The sequence below is a fragment of the Pseudophryne corroboree genome, chromosome 4 (genome assembly GCF_028390025.1).
Source record: "Pseudophryne corroboree isolate aPseCor3 chromosome 4, aPseCor3.hap2, whole genome shotgun sequence".
Classification (NCBI taxonomy): Eukaryota; Metazoa; Chordata; class Amphibia; order Anura; family Myobatrachidae; genus Pseudophryne; species Pseudophryne corroboree.
Genome location: NC_086447.1, coordinates 707,503,419 through 707,529,148, shown reverse-complemented (window position 1 = coordinate 707,529,148; position 25,730 = coordinate 707,503,419).

Sequence of the window (25,730 nt, the reverse complement as noted above, 5' to 3'; positions counted from 1 at the left end):
CTGAATAATATCATTGGCTATTTGCTATCTCCTGCCCCTCGCATCTTTATGAAAAAGGGTAGCATCTGTTATGCCTTGGAATTATTGCTTTAATATTTAACATGAATACGATTTTCTGTTATTTGAGTTAGGAAGTTAGAGCCTATGTGGCTTTGAGTCTAGTAACTAGTTTGGTGTTCATAATACCTGCTTTTATTATTATGTTTCCCCCATCTCGTCATTGTCTACTTTCCATTCACTTGTTCCCTCCCTCTTATTACATAATCTTAATTAAGTATCTATTGTATGTCCGGGCTTTTCATATGTACTCCTTAGGTATTTTAAATTAATGAACTTAAAATTGATTCCCTCAATGTTGGTGGATTCCATTTCCCAATCAAAAGTAGTAAAGTTCTACTATACCTAGCTAGACAAAAAATGGATATTGTACAGATGGGTCCTCCGTTATCTTGACTGTTTCTGCGCCTAGATGGACGTTTAGTCACGCCTAGGCGATAGCTTAGGTTGCTGAGTTTAATCACGGACAGGCGCGTTGAGGCGCGACTAGATACTCAGCATGCAGAATCACATCACCACTGGGTGGCTAATGCTTCACTAATCCAGTACTTTAGTTTGAATAGCGGCGGATTGATATATAGTACAAACTCTGGCAAATGGTCAGTGACGACTGTAATGTTAATATACAGTCCTGTACTGCATAGTGTACACACAGATGGTGACCAATGGTCAGTCAGACAGAGTAAAAAAAAAAGTTTATTCAGACGCAAACGAACGTGTTAAAACACTTTTGTATGCAGACGCACTAATGTGTGAACACTTGTGTATGCAGACGCAACTAATGTGTGAAAGGAATAATGTAGCTCATTGACTTTACAGTATGTACAGTGCACAAAATGAGAGTCCAAGTTCCCTAATGGCATAAGCGAACACCAATGGTAAGGAATCGCTCTTTGCAGTACTTTTACACATGATCTTGTGAATCTTCCATGCAGCTAATAGAACATACTGTACAGAGATACTAAGGATGGGGATTTGGCATCCAGGAACTTAGGGGGAGCTTTTATCTCTCGACGTTATACATAGATTAATCTTGACGCTGTACGTTACAAGCTGTTCGTGCTAATTAGTACACTAATAGAACATACTGTACAGAGCAGTGGTGGAACTAGCAAGCGGTGGGCCCAGGAGCGACAAAATGCTTTGGGCCCCCCCCCCCATCCCATCCAAGTCCACCCCCTCACCCCTGGAGAGGATCTGGTGAGGGGAACCTGCTCAGGGCCAGAGAAATGGATACCTGGCAACAGTGCCGTAACTAGACATTTTAGCACTGTGTGCAAGAAACGACATTGGAGCCCCACCCCTGCATGTAAAACAGGGGCAGTGCGCGCCGTAGGCGCACGCAAAAATACATAGTGGCGTGGCTTCGTGGGGAAGGGGTGTGGCCACAAAATAATACCAATTCATAAAACGGTACACAGTAGTCTCCATTATTCAAATTACGCCGCACAGTAGCACCACTACACCAGGTAGAGACCCTTTTACACCTTACAGCGGACAGATTCCTCTTTTTACACATTACGGCAGACAGCATCCCCTTTTTACACATTACGGCAAACAGCGTCCCCCTTTTTACACATAACGGCAGACAGCATGCACTTTTTACACATAACGGCAGACAGCGTCCCCTTTTTACACATAACGGCAGACAGCGTGCCCTTGTTACACATAGCGGCAGACAGCGTCCCCTTTTTACACATAACGGCAGACAGCGTGCCCTTGTTACACATAGCGGCAGACAGCGTACCCTTGTTACACATAGCGGCAGACAGTGTGCCCTTTTTACACATTACGGCAGACAGCGTCCCCTTTTTACACATTACGGCAGACAGCGTCCCCTTTTTACACATAACGGCAGACAGCGTCCCCTTTTTACACATTATGGCAGACAGCGTGCCCTTGTTACACATTACGGCAGACAGCGTCCCCATTTTTACACATTACAGCAGGCAGATTCCCCCTTTTTACACATTGCGGCAGGCAGATTCCCCCTTTTTACACATTGCGGCAGGCAGATTCCCCATTTTTACACATTGCGGCAGGCAGATTCCCCATTTTTACACATTGTGGCAGGCAGATTCCCCCTTTTTACACATTGCGGCAGGCAGATTCCCCCTTTTTACACATAGCGGCAGGCAGATTCCCCATTTTTACACATAGCGGCAAGCAGACTCCCCCTTTTTACACATTGCGGCAGGAAGTCCCCCATTTTTACACATTGCGGCAGGCAGTCCCAACAAAGAAAGAAAGAAAGAAAGAAAGAAAGAAGAATTATATTTACCCTCTCTGCTGGCTCAGGCTCCTCGGTGCAGCTTGACGATTCCCGGGCAGTAGAGAAGGAGGAGGAGGGAGGTGGAGGAGGGAGCCGCAGAAGCGCTGTGTTATTGGTGGAGGCGCTGCTGCCCCTCTGCTTCACTATAGGCTGTTCTCGGAAGACAGCCTATAGTGAAGCAGAGGGGCAGCAGCAGCAGCACCTCCACCAGTAACAAAGCGCTGCTGCGGCTCCCTCCTCCACCTCCCTCCTCCTCCTTCCCCCGTACCGCTGCTCCTCTCCTCTCCGAGTGGCTGTGCGCTGCGGGCAGCGGTTGCCCGCAGCACACAGCGGCATGTAATGAGTCAGTTTGACTCATTACATGCTTTGGGCCCCTGGACAAAGGCGGGCCCCAGTGCAACGCACTGGTTGCACTGGCGGTAGTTCCGCCTCTGGAACAGAGATACTAAGGACGGTGATTTGGCATCCAGGAACTTAGGGAGTAGCTTTTATCTCTTTCCATTGTAATCTTTCTCATTATAGCAGAGAGAGATAAACGCTCCCCCTAAGTTCCTGGATGCCAAATCACCATCCTTAGTATCTCTGTACAGTATGTTCTATTAGTGTACTAATTAGCATGAACAGCTTGTAATGTAGAGCGGCAAGTTTAATCTTTCTATGTATAATGGAGAGAGATGAAAGCTCCTCCATAAGTTCCTGGATGCCAAATCACTGTGTGTATAGTTTATAAAGACACAAATGAACGTATTAAAACACTTGTGTATGCAGATGCAACTAATGTGTGAAAGGAATAATGTAGCTAATTGACTTTACAGTATGTACAGTGCACAAAAGGAGTGTCTTTGTCCCCTAATGGCATAAAAGAACACCAATGGGAGGAATCGCTCTTTACAGTACTTTTACACATGAACTTGTGAATCTTAAATGCAGTGTTGTGTGCTAGCGATGAAGGCCCCTGTCTGCCACGCTGAGAGTCCCGGGTTCGATTCCCAAAGTGTCAAAAAAAAATTTGTGTGTTCCCGTGACATTCACTTTATTATAATTTTTTTCTGTGTAATCCATTGTAAAACATTCATAGGAAGGGTGCACACAGGTTTCACACAAATCGGGGTAAATCTGAAGGAGCGACTCATTCACTATCTAAAATACACAGTGGTAATGAGCACCTATAGAAATACCAGTAAATATAAATTAGTGTATTCTGACGCTACTAACTGTTCGAGCAACACAGTACTGTAGATCATCGGCATTAGACAATCTGTGTTGTGAGAATCTGTGTTTTACGTTATAAGCTGTTCGTGCTAATTAGTACACTAATAGAACATACTGTACAGAGATACTAAGGACGGTGATTTGGTATCCAGGAACTTAGGGAGGAGCATTTATCTCTCTCTATTATAATCTTTCTAAGTATAGCAGAGAGAGAGAAAAGCTCACCCTAAGTTCCTGGATGACAAATCACCATCTGTAGTATCTCTGTACAGTATGCTGTATTAGTGTACTAATTAGCACGAACAGCTTGTTACCTACAGCGGCAAGTTTAATCTTTCTATTTTTAATGGAGAGAGATAAAAGCTTCTCCCTAGGTTCCTGGATGCCAAATCACCGTCCTTAGTATCTCTGTACAGTATTTTCTACTAGAGTACTAATTAGCATGAACAGCTAATTAGTACCCTAATAGAACATACTGCACAGAGATACTAAGTACGGTGATTTGGCATCCAGGACCTTAGGGAGAAGCTTTTATCTCTCTCTGTTATACATAGAAAGATAAATCTTGCCGCTGTACATTACAACCTGTTTGTGCTAATTAGTACACTAATAGAACATACTGTACAGAGATACTAAGGATGGTGATTTGGCATCCAGGAACTTAGGGAGGAGCATTTTTCTCTCTCCATTGTAATCTTTCTAAATATAATGGAGAGAGATAAAAGCTCCCCCTAAGTTCCTGGATGCCAAATCCCCATCCTTAGTATCTCTGTACAGTATGTTCTATTAGAGTATTAATTAGCATGACCAGCTAATTAGTACCCTAATAGAACATACTGTACAGAGATACTAAGGATGGTGATTTGGCATCCAGGAACTTAGGGTGAGCTTTTATCTCTATCCATTATACATAGAAAGATTAATCTTGACGCTGTACGTTAGAAGCTGTTCGTGCTAATTAGTACACTTATAGAACATACTGTACAGAGATACTAAGGACGGTGATTTGGCATACAGGAACTTAGGGAGGAGCTTTTATCTCTCTCCATTATAATCTTTCTAATTATAGTAGAGAGAGATAAACACTCCCCGTAAGTTCCTGGATGCCAAGTCACTGTCCTTAGAAACACTGTATAGTATGTTCTATTAGTGCACTAAATAGCTGGTCATGCTAATTAATACTCTAATAGAATATACTGTACATAGATACTAAGGATGGGGATTTGGCATCCAGGAACTTAGGGGGAGCTTTTATCTCTCTCTGCTATACTTAGAAAGAGTACAACGGAGAGAGATAAAAGATCCTCCGTAAGTTCCTGGATCCCAAATCACCGTCCTTAGTAACTCTGTACAGTATGTTCTATTAGTGTACTAATTAGCACGAACAGCTTATAACATACAGATGTAGCCACCTTTATCTTGACCGATTCTCCACCTAGACGGATGTTTAGTCACGCTAAGGCGATAGCTTAGCTTGCCGAGTTTAATCACAGGCAGGCACTTTGAGGCGATTCTAGATACTCAGCATGCATTACACATCTCCACCACTGGGTGGCTAATGCTCCACTAATCCAGTACTTTCGATCGTATAGCGGCGGATTGATCTACAGCTCTGGCAAATGGTCAGTGACGACTGTAATGTTAATAGATGGTGACCAATGGTCAGACGGTGAGAGTTCTCAATATAATTAAATAGTTTATACAGACACAAGCAAGCATGTTAAAACACTTGTGTATGCAGACGCAAGATTGTGTATGGAGACGCAACTAATTGTGTAAAAGGAAGTATGTACAATGCATAAACACCGTGCTTTTTAAATACATGTACAGTATGAGCGTCCGAGTTCCCGTGACATTCACTTTATTATAATTTTTTTCCTTTGTTATACATTCAATTTAAGGGTGCACACAGGTTTCACATAAATCTTATCTTGTAACCTGATCAGAACTCCCTACCTGTCTACTGCATGAACTGTGCAGGCTCCCAGGGGGAAAGGGGAAAGTGGGATGGGGGTAGGGGGAGGCAGTGGAAAATACTGTGTTAAAAGAACGGGCCAATGCTGAAGGAGCGTCAGAATCCCCTAGCTAAAATACACAGGGTCAATAGGGATAAGCGAGGTCTATGCACATAACGATACACCAGAACCCATCGCATCTCAAAGTGACAAAATGTCCGAGGCCCCCATTTTGTAGAATTATGTGCATAAACCTCGCTTAACCCTATCGCCCCTGTGTATTTTAGCTAGGGGATTCTGACGCTCCTTCAGCATTGCCCCGTGACCTACAAAATCTGTGCTGTTACTTGCTCCATAGCCAAGGGCCTCCATGGGGCAAGGAGTCACAGGCGGTAGCCATTTCAATTGACTCTGCCTGCTACAGAATTGTATGTGTACCGTATGGTGCATAGAACCTTAACAGTACAACCGCTCCTGCAGCTTTGCCCTAGTTTATGTGAATAACTCCCTCCCTGTCTACTGCATGACCTGTGCAGGCTCCCAGGGGGGAAGGGCGATGGGCTAGCGGCAGGCGGTGGAAAATACCGTGCTTTTGAAATGCAAGTACTGTGTGAGTCCGAGTCACCAGTATGTTCTTCTAGTGTACTAATTAGCACGAACAGCTTGTGATTTGACAACCAGGAACTTAGGGAGGAGATTTTATCTCTCTATATTATACATAGAAAGATTAAACATGCCACTGTACGTTACAAGCTGTTCGTGCTAATTAGTACACTAGTAGAAAATACTGGCCCTCATTCCGAGTTGTTCGCTCGGTATTTTTCATCGCATCGCAGTGAAAATCCGCTTAGTACGCATGCGCAATGTTCGCACTGCGACTGCGCCAAGTAACTTTACTATGATGAAAGTATTTTTACTCACGGCTTTTTCTTCGCTCCGGCGATCGTAATGTGATTGACAGGAAATGGGTGTTACTGGGCGGAAACACGGCGTTTCAGGGGCGTGTGGCTGAAAACGCTACCGTTTCCGGAAAAAACGCAGGAGTGGCCGGGGAAACGGTGGGAGTGCCTGGGCGAACGCTGGGTGTGTTTGTGACGTCAACCAGGAACGACAAGCACTGAAATGATCGCACAGGCAGAGTAAGTCTGGAGCTACTCTGAAACTGCTAAGTAGTTAGTAATCGCAATATTGCGAATACATCGGTCGCAATTTTAAGAAGCTAAGATTCACTCCCAGTAGGCGGCGGCTTAGCGTGTGTAACTCTGCTAAATTCGCCTTGCGACCGATCAACTCGGAATGAGGGCCACTGTACAGAGATACTAAGTACAGTGATTTGGCATCCAGGAACTTAGGAAGGAGCTTTTATCTCTCTCCATTGTAATCTTTCTAAGTTTAATGGAGAGAGATAAAAGCTCCTCCCTAAGTTCCTGGATGCCAAATCACTGTCCATAGTATCTCTGTACAGTATGTTCTACTAGTGTACTAATTAGCACGAGCAACTTGTAACGTACAGTGGCAGGTTTGATCTTTCTAAGTATAATGTAGAGAGATTAAAGCTCCTCCCTAAGTTCCTGGTTGCCAAATCACCATCCTTAGTATCTCTGTATAGTATTTTCTAGAGATGAGCGGGTTCGGTTTCTCTGAATCCGAACCCGCACGAACTTCATGTTTTTTTCACGGGTCCGAGCAGACTCGGATCCTCCCGCCTTGCTCGGTTAACCCGAGCGCGCCCGAACGTCATCATGACGCTGTCGGATTCTCGCGAGACTCGGATTCTATATAAGGAGCCGCGCGTCGCCGCCATTTTCACACGTGCATTGAGATTGATAGGGAGAGGACGTGGCTGGCGTCCTCTCCATTTAGATTAGGGTTGAGAGAGAGAGAGAGAGATTGACCTGAGGCTGTGATACTGTAGAAGAGAGTGCAGAGTTTAGTGACTGACGACCACAGTGACCACCAGACAGTGCAGTTGTTTGTTTTATTTAATATATCCGTTCTCTGCCTGAAAAAAACGATACACACAGTGACTCAGTCACATACCATATCTGTGTGCACTGCTCAGCCCAGTGTGCTGCATCAATGTATATATATATCTGACTGTGCTCAGCTCACACAGCTTATAATTGTGGGGGAGACTGGGGAGCACTGCAGTGCCAGTTATAGGTTATAGCAGGAGCCAGGAGTACATAATATTATATTAAAATTAAACAGTGCACACTTTTGCTGCAGGAGTGCCACTGCCAGTGTGACTAGTGACCAGTGACCTGACCACCAGTATATATAATATTAGTAGTATACTATCTCTTTATCAACCAGTCTATATTAGCAGCAGACACAGTACAGTGCGGTAGTTCACGGCTGTGGCTACCTCTGTGTCGGCACTCGGCAGCCCGTCCATAATTGTATATACCACCTAACCGTGGTTTTTTTTTCTTTCTTTATACATACATACTAGTTACGAGTATACTATCTCTTTATCAACCAGTCTATATATTAGCAGCAGACACAGTACAGTGCGGTAGTTCACGGCTGTGGCTACCTCTGTGTCGGCACTCGGCAGCCCGTCCATAATTGTATATACCACCTAACCGTGGTTTTTTTTTCTTTCTTTATACATACATACTAGTTACGAGTATACTATCTCTTTATCAACCAGTCTATATATTAGCAGCAGACACAGTACAGTGCGGTAGTTCACGGCTGTGGCTACCTCTGTGTCGGCACTCGGCAGCCCGTCCATAATTGTATATACCACCTAACCGTGGTTTTTTTTTCTTTCTTTATACATACATACTAGTTACGAGTATACTATCTCTTTATCAACCAGTCTATATTAGCAGCAGACACAGTACAGTGCGGTAGTTCACGGCTGTGGCTACCTCTGTGTCGGCACTCGGCAGCCCGTCCATAATTGTATATACCACCTAACCGTGGTTTTTTTTTCTTTCTTTATACATACATACTAGTTACGAGTATACTATCTCTTTATCAACCAGTCTATATATTAGCAGCAGACACAGTACAGTGCGGTAGTTCACGGCTGTGGCTACCTCTGTGTCTGCACTCGGCAGCCCGTCCATAATTGTATATACCACCTAACCGTGGTTTTTTTTTCTTTCTTTATAGTCATACTAGTTACGAGTATACTATCTCTTTATCAACCAGTCTATATTAGCAGCAGACACAGTACAGTGCGTTAGTTTACGGCTGTGGCTACCTCTGTGTCGGCACTCGGCAGCCCGTCCATAATTGTATATACCACCTAACCGTGGTTTTTTTTTCTTTCTTTATACATACATACTAGTTACGAGTATACTATCTCTTTATCAACCAGTCTATATATTAGCAGCAGACACAGTACAGTGCGGTAGTTCACGGCTGTGGCTACCTCTGTGTCGGCACTCGGCAGCCCGTCCATAATGGTATATACCACCTAACCGTGGTTTTTTTTTCTTTCTTTATAGTCATACTAGTTACGAGTATACTATCTCTTTATCAACCAGTCTATATTAGCAGCAGACACAGTACAGTGCGGTAGTTCACGGCTGTGGCTACCTCTGTGTCGGCACTCGGCAGCCCGTCCATAATTGTATATACCACCTAACCGTGGTTTTTTTTTCTTTCTTTATACATACATACTAGTTACGAGTATACTATCTCTTTATCAACCTGTCTATATATTAGCAGCAGACACAGTACAGTGCGGTAGTTCACGGCTGTGGCTACCTCTGTGTCGGCACTCGGCAGCCCGTCCATAATTGTATATACCACCTAACCGTGGTTTTTTTTCTTTCTTTATACCTACATACTAGTTACGAGTATACTATCTCTTTATCAACCAGTCTATATATTAGCAGCAGACACAGTACAGTGCGGTAGTTCACGGCTGTGGCTACCTCTGTGTCGGCACTCGGCAGCCCGTCCATAATTGTATATACCACCTAACCGTGGTTTTTTTTCTTTCTTTATACATACATACTAGTTACGAGTATACTATCTCTTTATCAACCAGTCTATATATTAGCAGCAGACACAGTACAGTGCGGTAGTTCACGGCTGTGGCTACCTCTGTGTCAGCACTCGGCAGCCCGTCCATAATTGTATACTAGTATCCAATCCATCCATCTCCATTGTTTACCTGAGGTGCCTTTTAGTTGTGCCTATTAAAATATGGAGAACAAAAATGTTGAGGTTCCAAAATTAGGGAAAGATCAAGATCCACTTCCACCTCGTGCTGAAGCTGCTGCCACTAGTCATGGCCGAGACGATGAAATGCCAGCAACGTCGTCTGCCAAGGCCGATGCCCAATGTCATAGTACAGAGCATGTCAAATCCAAAACACCAAATATCAGTAAAAAAAGGACTCCAAAACCTAAAATAAAATTGTCGGAGGAGAAGCGTAAACTTGCCAATATGCCATTTACCACACGGAGTGGCAAGGAACGGCTGAGGCCCTGGCCTATGTTCATGGCTAGTGGTTCAGCTTCACATGAGGATGGAAGCACTCAGCCTCTCGCTAGAAAAATGAAAAGACTAAAGCTGGCAAAAGCAGTAGCACCGCAAAGAACTGTGCGTTCTTCGAAATCCCAAATCCACAAGGAGAGTCCGACTCCAATTGTGTCGGTTGCGATACCTGACCTTCCCAACACTGGACGTGAAGAGCATGCGCCTTCCACCATTTGCACGCCCCCTGCAAGTGATGGAAGGAGCACCCGCAGTCCAGTTCCTGATAGTCAGATTGAAGATGTCAGTGTTGAAGTACACCAGGATGAGGAGGATATGGGTGTTGCTGGCGCTGGGGAGGAAATTAACCAGGAGGATTCTGATGGTGAGGTGGTTTGTTTAAGTCAGGCACCCGGGGAGACACCTGTTGTCCGTGGTAGGAATATGGCCGTTGACATGCCTGGTGAAAATACCAAAAAAATCAGCTCTTCGGTGTGGAAGTATTTCAACAGAAATGCGGACAACAGGTGTCAAGCCGTGTGTTCCCTTTGTCAAGCTGTAATAAGTAGGGGTAAGGACATTAACCACCTCGGAACATCCTCCCTTATACGTCACCTGCAGCGCATTCATAATAAGTCAGTGACAAGTTCAAAAACTTTGGGTGACAGCGGAAGCAGTCCACTGACCAGTAAATCCCTTCCTCTTGTAACCAAGCTCACGCAAACCACCCCACCAACTCCCTCAGTGTCAATTTCCTCCTTCCCCAGGAATGCCAATAGTCCTGCAGGCAATGTCACTGGCAATTCTGACGAGTCCTCTCCTGCCTGGGATTCCTCCGATGCATCCTTGCGTGTAACGCCTACTGCTGCTGGCGCTGCTGTTGTTGCTGCTGGGAGTCGATGGTCATCCCAGAAGGGAAGTCGTAAGCACACTTTTACTACTTCCACCAAGCAATTGACTGTCCAACAGTCCTTTGCGAGGAAGATGAAATATCACAGCAGTCATCCTGTTGCAAAGCGGATAACTGAGGCCTTGACAACTATATTGGTGTTAGACGTGCGTCCGGTATCCGCCGTTAGTTCACAGGGAACTAGACAATTTATTGAGGCAGTGTGCCCCCGTTACCAAATACCATCTAGGTTCCACTTCTCTAGGCAGGCGATACCGAGAATGTACACGGACGTCAGAAAAAGACTCACCAGTGTCCTAAAAAATGCAGTTGTACCCAATGTCCACTTAACCACGGACATGTGGACAAGTGGAGCAGGGCAGGGTCAGGACTATATGACTGTGACAGCCCACTGGGTAGATGTATGGACTCCCGCCGCAAGAACAGCAGCGGCGGCACCAGTAGCAGCATCTCGCAAACGCCAACTCTTTCCTAGGCAGGCTACGCTTTGTATCACCGGTTTCCAGAATACGCACACAGCTGAAAACCTCTTACGGCAACTGAGGAAGATCATCGCGGAATGGCTTACCCCAATTGGACTCTCCTGTGGATTTGTGGCATCGGACAACGCCAGCAATATTGTGTGTGCATTAAATCTGGGCCAATTCCAGCACGTCCCATGTTTTGCACATACCTTGAATTTGGTGGTGCAGAATTTTTTAAAAAATGACAGGGGCGTGCAAGAGATGCTGTCGGTGGCCAGAAGAATTGCGGGACACTTTCGGCGTACAGGCACCACGTACAGAAAACTGGAGCACCACCAAAAACTACTGAACCTGCCCTGCCATCATCTGAAGCAAGAAGTGGTAACGAGGTGGAATTCAACCCTGTATATGCTTCAGAGGTTGGAGGAGCAGCAAAAGGCCATTTAAGCCTATACAATTGAGCACGATATAGGAGGTGGGATGCACCTGTCTCAAGCGCAGTGGAGAATGATTTCAACGTTGTGCAAGGTTCTGATGCCCTTTGAACTTGCCACACGTGAAGTCAGTTCAGACACTGCCAGCCTGAGTCAGGTCATTCCCCTCATCAGGCTTTTGCAGAAGAAGCTGGAGACATTGAAGGAGGAGCTAACACGGAGCGATTCCGCTAGGCATGTGGGACTTGTGGATGGAGCCCTTAATTCGCTTAGCAAGGATTCACGGGTGGTCAATCTGTTGAAATCAGAGCACTACATTTTGGCCACCGTGCTCGATCCTAGATTTAAAGCCTACCTTGGATCTCTCTTTCCGGCAGACACAAGTCTGCTGGGGTTCAAACACCTGCTGGTGAGTAAATTGTCAAGTCAAGCGGAACGCGACCTGTCAACAACATCTCCTCCTTCACATTCTCCCGCAACTGGGGGTGCGAGGAAAAGGCTCAGAATTCCGAGCCCACCCGCTGGCGGTGATGCAGGGCAGTCTGGAGCGACTGCTGATGCTGACATCTGGTCCGGACTGAAGGACCTGACAACGATTACGGACATGTCGTCTACTGTCACTGCATATGATTCTCTCCCCATTGAAAGAATGGTGGAGGATTATATGAGTGACCGCATCCAAGTAGGCACGTCACACAGTCCGTACTTATACTGGCAGGAAAAAGAGGCAATTTGGAGGCCCTTGCACAAACTGGCTTTATTCTACCTAAGTTGCCCTCCCACAAGTGTGTACTCCGAAAGAGTGTTTAGTGCCGCCGCTCACCTTGTCAGCAATCGGCGTACGAGGTTACATCCTGAAAATGTGGAGAAGATGATGTTCATTAAAATGAATTATAATCAATTCCTCCGTGGAGACATTGACCAGCAGCAATTGCCTCCACAAAGTACACAGGGAGCTGAGATGGTGGATTCCAGTGGGGACGAATTGATAATCTGTGAGGAGGGGGATGTACACGGTGATATATCGGAGGATGATGATGAGGTGGACATCTTGCCTCTGTAGAGCCAGTTTGTGCAAGGAGAGATTAATTGCTTCTTTTTTGGTGGGGGTCCAAACCAACCCGTCATATCAGTCACAGTCGTGTGGCAGACCCTGTCACTGAAATGATGGGTTGGTTAAAGTGTGCATGTCCTGTTTATACAACATAAGGGTGGGTGGGAGGGCCCAAGGACAATTCCATCTTGCACCTCTTTTTTCTTTTCTTTTTCTTTGCGTCATGTGCTGTTTGGGGAGGGTTTTTTGGAAGGGACATCCTGCGTGACACTGCAGTGCCACTCCTAGATGGGCCCGGTGTTTGTGTCGGCCACTAGGGTCGCTTATCTTACTCACACAGCTACCTCATTGCGCCTCTTTTTTTCTTTGCGTCATGTGCTGTTTGGGGAGGGTTTTTTGGAAGGGACATCCTGCGTGACACTGCAGTGACACTCCTAGATGGGCCCGGTGTTTGTGTCGGCCACTAGGGTCGCTTATCTTACTCACACAGCTACCTCATTGCGCCTCTTTTTTTCTTTGCGTCATGTGCTGTTTGGGGAGGGTTTTTTGGAAGGGACATCCTGCGTGACACTGCAGTGACACTCCTAGATGTGCCCGGTGTTTGTGTCGGCCACTAGGGTCGCTTATCTTACTCACACAGCTACCTCATTGCGCCTCTTTTTTTCTTTGCGTCATGTGCTGTTTGGGGAGGGTTTTTTGGAAGGGACATCCTGCGTGACACTGCAGTGCCACTCCTAGATGGGCCCGGTGTTTGTGTCGGCCACTAGGGTCGCTAATCTTACTCACACAGCTACCTCATTGCGCCTCTTTTTTTCTTTGCGTCATGTGCTGTTTGGGGAGGGTTTTTTGGAAGGGCCATCCTGCGTGACACTGCAGTGCCACTCCTAGATGGGCCCGGTGTTTGTGTCGGCCACTAGGGTCGCTTATCTTACTCACACAGCGACCTCGGTGCAAATTTTAGGACTAAAAATAATATTGTGAGGTGTGAGGTATTCAGAATAGACTGAAAATGAGTGGAAATTATGGTTTTTGAGGTTAATAATACTTTGGGATCAAAATGACCCCCAAATTCTATGATTTAAGCTGTTTTTTAGGTTTTTTGGAAAAAAACACCCGAATCCAAAACACACCCGAATCCGACAAAAAAAATTCGGTGAGGTTTTGCCAAAACGCGGTCGAACCCAAAACACGGCCGCGGAACCGAACCCAAAACCAAAACACAAAACCCGAAAAATTTCCGGCGCTCATCTCTAGTATTTTCTATTAGGGTACTAATTAGCACGAACAGCTAATTAGTTCCCTAATAGAACATACTGTACAGAGATACTAAGTACGGTGATTTGGCATCCAGGAACTTACTGAGGAGCTTTTATCTCTCTCCATTATACATAGAAAGATTAAACTTGCTGCTGTATGTTACAAGCTGTTCGTGCTAATTAGTACCCTAATAGAACATACTGTACAGAGATACTAAGTACGGTGCTTGGCATCCAGTTAAAAGCTGTTCGTGCTAATTAGTACACTAGTAGAATATACTGTACAGTGATACTAAGGACGGTGATTTGGCATCTAGGAACTTAGGGAGGAGCTTTTATCTCTCCATTATACATAGAAAGATTAAACTTGCAACTGTACGTTACAAGCTGTTCGCGCTAATTAGTACACTAGTAGAACATAGTGTACAGAGATACAAAGGACGGCAATTTGGCACCCAGGTATTTAGGGAGGAGCTTTTATCTCTCTTCATTATACTTAGAAAGATTACAATGGAGAGAGATTAAAGCTCCTTCCTAAATTCGTGGTTGCCAAATCACTGTACTTAGTATCTCTGTATAGTATGTTTTACTAGTATACTAATTAGCACGAACAGCTTGTAAAGTACAGTGGCAAGTGTAATTTTCCAAAGTATAATGGAGAGAGCTAAAAACTCCTCCCTATGTTCCTGGATGTCAAATTACCATGCTTAGCATTTATTTACAGTATTTCCTATCTAGCCAGAAACCCTGCATCCTGTGCAAGCTAGGCGGACAACTGGGGGGGACCCGATACACGGTTGCTTCCCGTTTCCCTTTCCAGTGTCACATAAACTAGTGGTTGGTCTGCCCCGAAAGCCAAGAGTTTCCTCTTTTGTATGGTACTAGTCCCGAGTCTCTGGGACACCCATAACCAGAGATATCAGTACACAAAGTGGACCCATTTTCCATAGACTATAATGGGCCCGTTAATTCAGACCCACCATGGGTTCCGACGCTTGCCATGTGCCTTGTGGGGGTCACAGAAACTTGGGGTTGGTACCTTCCGGTAGCTAAATGTCTCCTCTTCCATACCAACCTAGCGATGAAGGCTCCCACCTCCCACGCTGAGAGTCCCAGGTTTGAGTTCCAAAGTGCCAACCTTTTTTTCATATATATATGTTCCTGTGACATTCACTTTATAATTTTTTTGTTTGTTATACATTCAATGAAAGGGTGCACACAGGTTTCACATAAATCAAAGTGAATCTGCAGCAGCGATTCATTCCGCTATATACAAATACACAGCGGTAATGAGTATAAATTAGTGTATTCCGATGCAACTAACTGAGCAACACAGTACTGTAGATCGTCGGCATTTGTGTATTGTACCTGACCTGAACTCCCTCCCTGTCCACTGCATGACCTGTGCAGGCTCCCAGGAAGGAAGGGCGATGGGGGTAGGGAGAGGCGGTGGAAAATACCGTGCTTTTGAAATACAAGTATTAGCGTCCGAGTCCCCTAAGGCATAAACTAACACCAATGGGAAGGAAGTGCCAACCTTTTTTTAATGTTTTCCTGTAACATTCACTTTATTATTACTTTTTTTTTTTGTTATACATTCAATGGTAGGGTGCACACAGGTTTCACATAAATCAGAGTGGGCGGGGGATTTTCCTACATACAGTAGTATACTGTTGCACGTCTTGTAACCTGATCGGAACTCCCTCCCTGTCTACTGCATGTACTTTGCAGGCTCCCAGGTGGGAAGGGGAAAGTGGGATGGGGGTAGGGCGAGGCAGTGGAAAATACCGTGTTCAAAGAAAAGGCATAATCAAAACCATGGGGAACTTTGCGGTGCATCATTAAGTGCATAGACCTCGCTTATCCCTATCGACCCTGTGTATTTTAGCTAGGGGATTCTGACGCTCCTTCAGCATTGCCCCGTGACCTACAAAATCTGTGCTGTTACTTGCTCCATAGCCGAGGGCCTCCATGGGGCAAGGAGTCACAGGCGGTAGCCATTTCAATTGAGTCTGCCCTGCTACAGAATTGTATGTGTACCGTATGGTGCATAGAACCTTAACAGTACAACCGCTCCTGCAGCTTTGCCCTGGTTTATGTGAATAACTCCCTCCCTGTCTACAGCATGACCTGTGCAGGCTCCCAGGGGGGAAGGGCGATGGGCTAGCGGCAGGCGGTGGAAAATACCGTGCTTTTGAAATGCAAGTACTGTACGAGTCCGAGTCCCCAGTATGTTCTTCTAGTGTACTAATTAGCACGAACAGCTTGTAATGTACAGTGGCAAGTTTAATCTTTCTATGTATAATGGAGAGATAGAAGCTCCTCCCTAAGTTCCTAGATGCCAAATCACCGTCCTTAGTATCTCTGTACAGTATGTACTACTAGTGTACTAATTAGCACGAACAGCTTTTAACTGGATGCCAAATCACCATACTTAGTATCTCTGTACAGTATGTTCTATTAGGGTACTAATTAGCACGAACAGCTTGTAACGTACAGCGGCAAGTTTAATCTTTCTATGTATAATGGAGAGAGATAAAAGCTCCTCAGTAAATTCCTGGATGCAAATCACCGTACTTAGTATCTCTGTACGGTATGTTTTATTAGAGTACTAATTAGGTGTTTGTGCTAATTAGTACCCTAATAGAAAATACTATACAGAGATACTAAGGATGGTGATTTGACAACCAGGAACATAGGGAGGAGCTTTTATCTCTCTATATTATACAAAGAAAGATTAAACTTGCCACTGTACGTTACAAGCTGTTCGTGCTAATTAGTACACTAGTAGAAAATACTGTACAGAGATACTAAGTACGGTGATTTGGCACCCAGGAATTTAGGGAGGAGCTTTTTTTTCTCTCTCCATTATACTTAAAAAGATTACAATGGAGAGAGATTAAAGCTCCTCCCTAAATTTGTGGTTGCCAAATCACTGTACTTAGTATCTCTGTACAGTATGTTCTACTAGTGTACTAATTAGCACGAACAGCTTGTAACGTACAGTGGCAAGTGTAATTTTCCTAAGTATAATGGAGAGAGATAAAAACTCCTCCCTATGTTCCTGGATGTCAAATTACCATGCTTAGCATTTCTTTACAGTATTTCCTATCTAGCCAGAAACCCTGCATCCTGTGCAAGCTAGGCGGACAACTGGAGGGGACCCGATACACGGTTGCTTTCCGTTTCCCTTTCCAGTGTCACATAAACTAGTGGTTGGTCTTCCCCGAAAGCCAAGAGTCGCCTCTTTTGTATGGTACTAGTCCCGAGTCTCTGGGACACCCAGAACCAGAGATATCAGTACACAAAGTGAACCCATTTTCCCATAGACTATAATTGGTCCGTTTATTCAGACCCACCATGGGTTCCGAAGCTTGCCATGAGCCTTGTGGGGGTCACAGAAACTTGCGGTTGGTACCCTCCGGTAGCTAATTGTCTCCCCTTCCATACCAACCTAGCAATGAAGGCTCCCACCTCCCATACTTGAGAGTCCCAGATTTGAGTCCCAAAGTGCCAACCTTTTTTTTATATATATATATATATATATATATATATATGTGTTCCCGTGACATTCACTTTATTATTATTTTTTTCTTTGTTATACATTCAATGGAAGGGTGCACACAGGTTTCACATAAATCAGAGTGGGTGGGGGATATTCCTACATACAGTAGTATACTGTTGCACATGTCTTGTAACCTGATCGGAACTCCCTCCCTGTCTACTGCATGTACTTTGCAGGCTCCCAGGGGGGAAGGGGAAAGTGGGATGGGGGTAGGGCGAGGCAGTGGAAAATACTGTGTTTAAAGAAAATGCATAATCAAAACCATGGGGAACTTTGCGGTGTATCGTTATGTGCATAGACCTCGCTTATCCCTATCACCCCTGTGTATTTTAGCTAGGGGATTCTGACGCTCCTACAGCATTACCCCGTAGCCTGCAAAACCTATGCCGTTGCTCGCTCCATAGCTGTGTGCTGCCATAAGGCAGGGGTTCACGTGCCTCGGACATTTTGTCACTTTGCGATGCGATGGGGTCCGGTGTAACGTTAATTAGTGATGTGCACCAGAAATTTTTCGGGTTTTGTGTTTTGGTTTTGGGTTCGGTTCCGCGGCCGTGTTTTGGGTTCGAACGCGTTTTGGCAAATCCTCACCGAAATTTTTTTGTCGGATTCGGGTGTGTTTTGGATTCGGGTGTTTTTTTCAAAAAACCCTAAAAAAACAGCTTAAATCATAGAATTTGGGGGTCATTTTGATCCCATAGTATTATTAACCTCAATAACCATAATTTCCACTCATTTTCAGTCTATTCTGAACACCTCACACCTCACAATATTATTTTTAGTCCTAAAATTTGCACCGAGGTAGCTGTGTGACTAAGCTAAGCGACCCAAGTGGCCGACACAAACACCTGGCCCATCTAGGAGTGGCACTGCAGTGTCACGCAGGATGGCCCTTCAAAAAAATACTCCCCAAACAGCACATGACGCAAAGAAAAAAAGAGGCGCAATGAGGTAGCTGTGTGACTAAGCTAAGCGACCCAAGTGGCCGACACAAACACCTGGCCCATCTAGGAGTGGCACTGCAGTGTCACGCAGGATGGCCCTTCAAAAAAATACTCCCCAAACAGCACATGACACAAAGAAAAAAAGAGGCGCAATGAGGTAGCTGTGTGACTAAGCTAAGCGACCCAAGTGGCCGACACAAACACCTGGCCCATCTAGGAGTGGCACTGCAGTGTCACGCAGGATGGCCCTTCAAAAAAATACTCCCCAAACAGCACATGACACAAAGAAAAAAAGAGGCGCAATGAGGTAGCTGTGTGACTAAGCTAAGCGACCCAAGTGGCCGACATAAAAACCTGGCCCATCTAGGAGTGGCACTGCAGTGTCACACAGGATGGCCCTTCAAAAAAATACTCCCCAAACAGCACATGACGCAAAGAAAAATGAAAGAAAAAAGAGGTGCAAGATGGAATTGTCCTTGGGCCCTCCCACCCACCCTTATGTTGTATAAACAGGACATGCACACTTTAACGAACCCATCATTTCAGCGACAGGGTCTGCCACACGACTGTGACTGAAATGACTGGTTGGTTTGGGCCCCCACCAAAAAAGAAGCAATCAATCTCTCCTTGCACAAACTGGCTCTACAGAGGCAAGATGTCCACCTCATCATCATCGTCCGATTCATCACCCCTTTCACTGTGTACATCCCCCTCCTCACAGATTATTAATTCGTTCCCACTGGAATCCACCATCTCAGGTCCCCGTGTACTGTCTGGAGGCAATTGCTGCTGGTGAATGTCTCCACGGAGGAATTGATTATAATTCATTTTAATGAACATCATCTTCTCCACATTTTCTGGAAGTAACCTCGTACGCCGATTGCTGACAAGGTGAGCGGTGGCACTAAACACTCGTTCGGAGTACACACTGGAGGGAGGGCAACTTAGGTAGAATAAAGCTAGTTTGTGCAAGGGCCTCCAAATTGCCTCTTTTTCCTGCCAGTATACAAACGGGCTGTCTGACGTGCCTACTTGGATGCGGTCACTCATATAATCCTCCACCATTCTTTCAATGGTGAGAGAATCATATGCAGTGACAGTAGACGACATGTCAGTAATCGTTGGCAGGTCCTTCAGTCCGGACCAGATGTCAGCACTCGCTCCAGACTGCCCTGCATCACCGCCAGCGGGTGGGCTCGGAATTCATAGCCTTTTCCTCGCACCCCCAGTTGCGGGAGAATGTGAAGGAGGAGATGTTGACGGGTCACGTTCCGCTTGACTTGACAATTTTCTCACCAGCAGGTCTTTGAACCTCTGCAGACTTGTGTCTGCCGGAAAGAGAGATACAACGTAGGTTTTAAATCTAGGATCGAGCACGGTGGCCAAAATGTAGTGCTCTGATTTCAACAGATTGACCACCCGTGAATCCTGGTTAAGCGAATGAAGGGCTCCATCCACAAGTCCCACATGCCTAGCGGAATCGCTCTGTTTTAGCTCCTCCTTCAATGTCTCCAGCTTCTTCTGCAAAAGCCTGATGAGGGGAATGACCTGACTCAGGCTGGCAGTGTCTGAACTGACTTCACGTGTGGCAAGTTCAAAAGGTTGCAGAACCTTGCACAACGTTGAAATCATTCTCCACTGCGCTTGAGTCAGGTGCATTCCACCTCCTTTGCCTATATCGTGGCCAGATGTATAGGCTTGAATGGCCTTTTGCTGCTCCTCCATCCTCTGAAGCATATAGAGGGTTGAATTCCACCTCGTTACCACCTCTTGCTTTAGATGATGGCAGGGCAGGTTCAGGTGTTTTTGGTGGTGCTCCAGTCTTCTGTACGCGGTGCCTGTACGCCGAAAGTGGCCCGCAATTCTTCTGGCCACCGACAGCATCTCTTGCACGCCCCTGTCGTTTTTTAAATAATTCCGCACCACCAAATTCAAGGTATGTGCAAAACATGGGACGTGCTGGAATTTGCCCAGATGTAATGCACACACAATATTGCTGGCGTTGTCCGATGCCACAAATCCCCAGGAGAGTCCAATTGGGGTAAGCCATTCTGCGATGATCTTCGTCAGTTGCCGTAAGAGGTTTTCAGCTGTGTGCGTATTCTGGAAAGCAGTGATACAAAGCGTAGCCTGCCTAGGAACGAGTTGGCATTTGCGAGATGCTGCTACTGGTGCCGCCGCTGCTGTTCTTGCAGCGGGTGGCAATACATCTACCCAGTGGGCTGTCACAGTCATGTAGTCCTGAGTCTGCCCTGCTCCACTTGTCCACATGTCCGTGGTTAAGTGGACATTGGGTATAACTGCATTTTTTAGGACACTGGTGACTCTTTTTCTGAGGTCTGTGTACATTTTCGGTATCGCCTGCCTAGAGAAATGGAATCTAGATGGTATTTGGTACCGGGGACACAGTACCTCAATCATGTCTCTAGTTGGCTCTGAATTAACGATGGATACCGGAACCACGTTTCTCACCGCCCAGGCTGCCAAGGCCTCAGTTATCCGCTTTGCAGCAGGATGACTGCTGTGATATTTCATCTTCCTCGCAAAGGACTGTTGGACAGTCAATTGCTTACTGGAAGTAGTACAAGTGGTATTCCGACTTCCCCTCTGGGATGACGATCGACTCCCAGCAGCAACAACAGCAGCGCCAGCAGCAGTAGGCGTTACACTCAAGGATGCATCGGAGGAATCCCAGGCAGGAGAGGACTCGTCAGACTTGCCAGTGACAGGGCCTGCAGGACTATTGGCTTTCCTGGGTAAGGAGGAAATTGACACTGCTGGAGTTGGTGGTGTGGTTTGCAGGAGCTTCGTTACAAGAGGAAGGGATTTAGTGGTCAGTGGACTGCTTTCGCTGTCACCCAAAGTTTTTGAACTTGTCACTGACTTATTATGAATGCGCTGCAGGTGACGTATAAGGGAGGATGTTCCGAGGTGGTTAACGTCCTTACCCCTACTTATTACAGCTTGACAAAGGCAACACATGGCTTGACACCTGTTGTCCGCATTTCTGTTGAAATAATTCCACACCGAAGAGCTGATTTTTTTTGTATTTTGACCAGGCATGTCAATGGCAATATTCGTCCCACGGACAACAGGTGTCTCCCCGGGTGCCTGACTTAAACAAACCACCTCACCATCAGAATCCTCCTTGTCAATTTCCTCCCCAGCACCAGCAACACCCATATCCTCATCCTGGTGTACTTCAACAGTGACATCTTCAATTTGACTATCAGGAACTGGACTGCGGGTGATCCGTCCAGCACTTGCAGGGGGCGTGCAAATGGTGGAAGGTGCAAGCTCTTCCCGTTCAGTGTTGGGAAGGTCAGGCATCGCAACCGACACAATTGGACTCTCCTTGGGGATTTGTGATTTTGTAGAACGCACAGTTCTTTGCTGTGCTTTTGCCAGCTTAAGTCTTTTCTTTTTTCTAGCGAGAGTATGAGTGCTTCCATCCTCATGTGAAGCTGAACCACTAGCCATGAACATAGGCCAGGGCCTCAGCCGTTCCTTGCCACTCCGTGTCGTAAATGGCATATTGGCAAGTTTACGCTTCTCCTCAGACGCTTTTAATTTTGATTTTTGGGTCATTTTTTTACTGATCTTTTGTGTTTTGGATTTTACATGCTCTGTACTATGACATTGGGCATCGGCCTTGGCAGATGACGTTGATGGCATTTCATCGTCTCGGCCATGACTAGTGGCAGCAGCTTCAGCACGAGGTGGAAGTGGATCTTGATCTTTCCCTATTTTTTTAACCTCCACATTTTTGTTCTCCATATTTTAATGCGCACAACTAAAAGGCACCACAGGTATACAATGTAGATGGATGGATAGTATACTTTATGTATGACGACGAGTGACTGAAGACACAGAGGTAGGTACAGCAGTGGCCTACCGTACTGCTATATACAGTATAATGGACCTGGTGGACACTGTCAGCAGACTGCGTTTATAGTATAAAGAAAAAAAGACACCACAGGTATACAATGTAGATGGATGGATAGTATACTTTATGTATGACGACGAGTGACTGAAGACACAGAGGTAGGTACAGCAGTGGCCTACCGTACTGCTATATACAGTATAATGGACCTGGTGGACACTGTCAGCAGACTGCGTTTATAGTATAAAGAAAAAAAAGACACCACAGGTATACAATGTAGATGGATGGATAGTATACTTTATGTATGACGACGAGTGACTGAAGACACAGAGGTAGGTACAGCAGTGGCCTACCGTACTGCTATATACAGTATAATGGACCTGGTGGACACTGTCAGCAGACTGCGTTTATACTTATAGTATAAAGAAAAAAAGACACCACAGGAGTGTTTTTCAGGCAGACAAACGTATACTGGTGGTCACTGTCAGCAAAACTGTGCACTGTACTCCTGCTATAGCTGCTCCCCAGTCTCCCCCACAATTAAGCAGTGTGAGCACTCGGCACAGTCAGATATATCATGCAGCACACTGAGGCTGAGCACAGATATGGTATGGAGCGTTTTTTTCAGGCAGAGAACGGATTAAAAAAACTATCAAAACTCTGCACTGTACTCCTCCTAACAGCTGCTCCCCAATCCTCCCCACAATAAGCTAAGCAGTAGCAATCAGATCAACTAACTATAACTATATAAACGGAGAGGACGCCAGCCACGTCCTCTCCCTATCAATCTCAATGCACGTGTGAAAATGGCGGCGACGCGCGGCTGCTTATATAGAATCCGAATCTCGCGAGAATCCGACAGCGGGATGATGATGTTCGGGCGCGCTCGGGTTAGCCGAGCCATACGGGAGAATCCGAGTATGGCTCGGACCCGTGTAAAAAGGGTAAAGTTCGGGGGGTTCGGTTTCTCGGAAACCGAACCCGCTCATCACTAATCGTTATGTGCATAGACCTCGCTTATCCCTATCGCCCCTGTGTATTTTAGCTAGGGGATTCTGACGCTCCTTCAGCATTGCCCCGTAGCCTGCAAAATCTGTGCTGTTACTTGCTCCATAGCCAAGTGCCTCCATGTAGCTAGGAGTCACAGGCGGTAGCCATTTCAATTGAGTCTGCCCTGCTATAGAATTGTATGTGTACTGTACAGTGCATAGAACCTTGACAGTAGAAACTCTCCTGCAGCTTTGCCCTACTTTATGTAAAACTTGTGTCTTGTCAGTTTGCTATGCGATCGAGTCCGGTGTACCGTAATATGCATAGACCTTGATTATCCCTATCGCCCCTGTGTATTTTGGCTAGGGGATTGTGACGCTACATCAGCATTTCCCCGTAGCCTGCAAAACTTATGCCATCTCTCACTCCATATCCGAGCGCTGCCTGCCACGTGGTGGGGGTTCAGGGGCAGCAGCCGTTTTGCCAGTGTGCTGTGCGATTGAGTCCGGTGTCCCGTAATGTGCATAGACCTCGCTTATTCCTATTGCCCCTGTGTATTTTAGCTAGGGGATTGTGACGCTCCTTCAGCATTGCCCCATAGCCTGCAAAATCTGGACTGTTACTTGCTCCGTAGCCTAGGGCCTCCGTGGGGCAAGGAGTCATAGGTGGTGGCCATTTCTATTGAGTCTGCCCTGCTACTGAATTGTATGTGTACTGTACGGTGCATAGAAACTTAACAGTAGAACCGCTCCTGCAGCTTTGCCCTGGTGTAGGTGAATAAAAAAATAATAAAGTGTCTGGAAAAAACTAACATGCATTCGTACTTTAGAAATCGAACTCGGGACTCTGAGTGTAGGAAGCGGAACACTTCACCACTTCGCCACAGACAGCTGAATAAATCCATTGGTTTTGATTATGCTGTAATGGCTATGGGATTAGGACGCTAACATACAAAATTCTTAATCTCAAGAGGCAATAGTGAACTTCTAACACGTCCGTTTGCGACAGTGTACACTACTGGTTTTATGTTGTTTTGTCTGTGGGACTTGGACGCTCACATATTCATAAAGTACAGTAGATGGATCATATACTGTATGCTGTACTATTTGCGTCTGTACCATATATACTGTATTAAATAATGCAGCATAATGAGTATTTACTGTATTAAATAATGCAGCGTAATGAGTATTTACTGTATGCAGCGTAATGAGACCCTTAGTAAAGTAGTCCTAATTATATATTTCAGTATTGTATTTTACGGGAGACCATACGCATGCGCAGTGGTGATTGTAAAAAGCGACATCTGGTGGATGATTGCAGGTATTACACGTAAAGGTAACGCCAAACGCTCTGTCTGCCTCCATGCGATTCGGTACGCCTCTCTGTGACAAGGCGCGCCTCCCTACGCCCCGGTACGCTGCGTATGCTCGATCAGGACAAACGCCTCAGCCAGTCAAGATAAAGGTGGCTACATCTGTACAACACAGATTCTCTAACACCGCCGATCTACAGTCCTGTGTTGCTCAAACAGTTAGTTGAGTCAGAATACACTAATTTATATTTACTGGTATGTCTATAGGTGCTCATTACTGCTATGTATTTTAGATAGTGAATGAGTCGCTCCTGCAGATTTACCCCAATTTGTGTGAAACCTGGGTGCACTAATGGATTAATATAGAAACAGGAGCCTTCATCGCTAGCCCACAACACTGCATGGAAGATTCACAAGTTCATGTGTAAAAGTACTGCAAAGACCGATTCCTTCCCATTGGTGTTCGTTTATGCTGTTAGGGGACTCGGACGCTCATTTCGTGCACTGTACATACTGTAAAGTCAATGAGCTACATTGTTCCTTTCATACATTAATTGCATCTGCATACACAAGTGTTTACTACTTAATACTACAGGATTTGGATGCTCACATATCCCTAACATAAATAGACCATACTGTATCTGTAACTTGTTCATTTGCATCTGTATATGCTATACTATTTGCATCTGTACTGTATATACTGTTATAGACTGTATGACATACTGTAGCATAATGTAGCATAATGAGACGCACCAGTAAAGTAGTTCTTATGCTGTAGTTCAGTATTGTATTTTGATGGAGACCACAAGCATGCGCATTGGTGATTTTAAAAAGCGACATCTGGTGGATGATCTTATGTATTACACTCAAAGGTAACGCCAAACGCTCTCTGCGCCTCCCTTCGACTAGGCGCTCTTCCTTGCTCCCAGGCATGCTGCGTATGCGTGATCGCAACTAACGCCTCAGTCAGCAAAGATAACGG